Consider the following 3,275-nt stretch of genomic DNA (forward strand, 5'->3'; position numbering starts at 1 on the left):
GGAGGGTGAGTGGGAGGGGTGAGTGGGGGGGTGAGTGGGAGGGTGAGTGGGAGGAGTGAGTGAGGAGGGTGAGTTTGGAGGGTGAGTGGGTGGGTTAGTGGGGAGGGTTAAGTGGAGGGTTAGTGGGAGGGTGAGTGGGAGGGTGAGTGGGAGGGTGAGTGGGAGGGTGAGTGGGAGGGTGAGTGGGAGGGTGAGTGGCAGGGTGAGTGGCAGGGTGAGTGGCAGGGTGAGAGGGTGAGTGGGTTAGGTGAGTGGGAGGGCGAGTGATTGGGCGGGTGGATGAGTTGGCGGGTGAGCAGGAAGGTGAGCGGGAGGGTGAGTGGGAGGGTGAGTGGGAGGGTGAGCGGGACTGGGTGAGTCTCTGTATGTTGAACTTCTTTCACACCGTACGTAACCAACCGTGCCAATCGGAGGTGCGGGGTGGTGATGGTGGTGATTGTGGTGATGGTGGTGATGGTGGTGATTACTCTACTGAACTATCGCCTCCCCCTACACCGGCGTTGCGTGCCAGTGGTGTGTGCGGGTCGGAACGCACATGGTTAGGTGTGTGTCTGTGTGTGGGTCGGTGTCTGTGTGTGTGTGTGCGTGTGTGGGTCGGTGTCTGTGTGTGTGTGTGGGTCGGTGTGTGTGTGTGCGTGTGTGTGTGGGTCGGTGCGTGTGTGTTGTGTGTCGGTGTCTGTGTGTGTGCGTGTGTGTGTGTGGGTCGGTGTCTGTGTGTGTGTGTGGGTCGGTGTCTGTGTGTGTGTGTGAGTCGGTGTGTGTGTGTGTGGGTCGGTGTGTGTGTGTGGGTCGGTGTCTGTGTGTGTGTGTGTGGGTCGGTGTCTGTGTGTGTGTGTGTGGGTCGGTGTCTGTGTGTGTGTGTGGGCGGTGTCTGTGTGTGTGGATCGGTGTCTGTGTGTGTCGGTGTGTGTGTGTGTGGGGCGGTGTGTGTGTGGGGCGGTGTGTGTGTGGGTCGGTGTGTGTGTGGGTCGGTGTGTGTGTGGGTCGGTGTCTGTGTGTGTGTGTGTGTGCGTGTGTGCGTGCGTGTGTGTGTGTGCGGGTCGGTGTCTGTGTGTGGGTCGGTGTGTGTGTGTGTGCGTGTGTGTGTGTGTGGGTCGGTGCGTGTGTGTGTGGGTCGGTGTGTGTGTGCGTGCGTGCCTACGCGTGTGTACGGATGTGTGCGTACGTGTGTGTGTGGAGCGGTAGTGCAGTGGTTTGCGTTACGAACCCTGCAAACAGAGTTCGATTCCCGCTCACGGCCATCACCAGCAGTGACAGCGATGATCTGAATGGGCCCTGGGCCTCCCCAAGGTCGACTCAGCCTCAAATGAGTACCTGGTGTAGCAGTGTGGAGTAAACATCGCTACTAGGGAGACAAAGGCGGCCGGGCGTGGTGGTGCTGGCCACCCACCCCCTCTGTGCCACAGTGCCGGTAGCCTTCATAGGTGGTGCTACTCGCCACGAGCAGCACTTGCCCCTACAGCCCTGCTAGAGGCTACCTGGGGGAGCTTTGTCTGTGTGTGCATCATAGGTGGTGCTACTCGCCACTAGCAGCACTTGCCCCTACAGCCCTGCTAGAGGCTACCTGGGGGGAGCTTTGTCTGTGTGTACATCATAGGTGGTGCTACTCGCTACTAGCAGCACTTGCCCCTACAGCCCTGCTGGAGGCTACCTGGGGGAGCTTTGTCTGTGTGTACATCATAGGTGGTGCTACTCGCTACGAGCAGCACTTGCCCCTACAGCCCTGCTAGAGGCTACCTGGGGGAGCTTTGTCTGTGTGTGTACATCATAGGTGGTGCTACTAGCTACTAGCAGCACTTGCCCCTACAGCCCTGCTGGAGGCTACCTGGGGGAGCTTTGTCTCTGTGTGTACATCATAGGTGGTGCTACTAGCTACTAGCAGCACTTGCCCCTACAGCCCTGCTAGAGGCTACCTGGGGGAGCTTTGTCTCTGTATGAGTTAAGACTCCGTTGAGCGACTTTAACCCCGCGTGTGAGACCAGGGCAGTGAAATGACCGCCCCCGGGTGAGAGCGAGATCCTGGGTCTGGGTGTCTCTCTCTCAGGGGGTTCACAGTGGCCGTGTCAGAGACACAGAGAGTCTGGGTACTAGCCCTGGGTCTGGGTGTCTCTCTCTCTCAGGGGGTTCACAGTGGCCGTGTCAGAGACACTGAGAGTCTGGGTTCTAGCCCTGGGTCTGAGTGTCTCTCTCAGGGGGTTCACAGTGGCCGTGTCAGAGACACTGAGAGTCTGGGTTCTAGCCCTGGGTCTGGGTGTCTCTCTCAGGGGGTTCACAGTGGCCGTGTCAGAGACACTGAGGAGTCTGGGTTCAAGCCCTGGGTCTGGGTGTCTCTCTCTCAGGGGGTTCACAGTGGCCTTGTCAGAGACACTGAGAGTCTGGGTTCTAGTCCTGGGTGTCTCTCTCAGGGGGTTCACAGTGGCCGTGTCAGAGACACTGAGGGTCTGGGTTCTAGCCCTGGGTCTGGGTGTCTCTCTCTCAGGGGGTTCACAGTGGCCGTGTCAGAGACACTGAGAGTCTGGGTTCAAGCCCTGGGTCTGGGTGTCTCTCTCAGGGGGTTCACAGTGGCCGTGTCAGAGACACTGAGAGTCTGGGTTCAAGCCCTGGGTCTGGGTGTCTCTCTCAGGGGGTTCACAGTGGCCGTGTCAGAGACACTGAGGGTCTGGGTTCAAGCCCTGGGTCTGGGTGTCTCTCTCAGGGGGTTCACAGTGGCCGTGTCAGAGACACTGAGAGTCTGGGTTCTAGCCCTGGGTCTGGGTGTCTCTCTCAGGGGGTTCACAGTGGCCGTGTCAGAGACACTGAGAGTCTGGGTTCTAGCCCTGGGTCTGGGTGTCTCTCTCAGGGGGTTCACAGTGGCCGTGTCAGAGACACTGCGAGTCTGGGTTCTAGTTCTGGGTCTGGGTGAGTCTCTGTCTCTCAGGGGGTTCACAATGGCCGTGTCAGAGACACTGAGAGTCTGGGTTCAAGCCCTGGGTCTGGGTGTCTCTCTCTCTCAGGGGGTTCACAGTGGCCGTGTCAGAGACACTGAGAGTCTGGGTTCTAGCCCTGGCTCTGGGTGTCTCTCTCTCTCAGGGGGTTCACAGTGGCCGTGTCAGAGACACTGAGAGTCTGGGTTCCAGCCCTGGGTCTGGGTGTCTCTCTCAGGGGGTTCACAGTGGCCGTGTCAGAGACACTGAGACTCTGGGTTCAAGCCCTGGGTCTGGGTGTCTCTTCTAAGGGGGTTCACAGAGGCCGTGTCAGAGACACTGAGAGTCTGGATTCTAGTCCTGGGTCTGGGT

The sequence above is a fragment of the Petromyzon marinus genome (assembly GCF_048934315.1).
Source record: "Petromyzon marinus isolate PM22_M1 ecotype Great Lakes invasive population chromosome 77 unlocalized genomic scaffold, UKy_Petmar_22M1.pri1.0 chr77_unloc.4, whole genome shotgun sequence".
In the NCBI taxonomy this organism is placed as follows: Eukaryota; Metazoa; Chordata; class Hyperoartia; order Petromyzontiformes; family Petromyzontidae; genus Petromyzon; species Petromyzon marinus.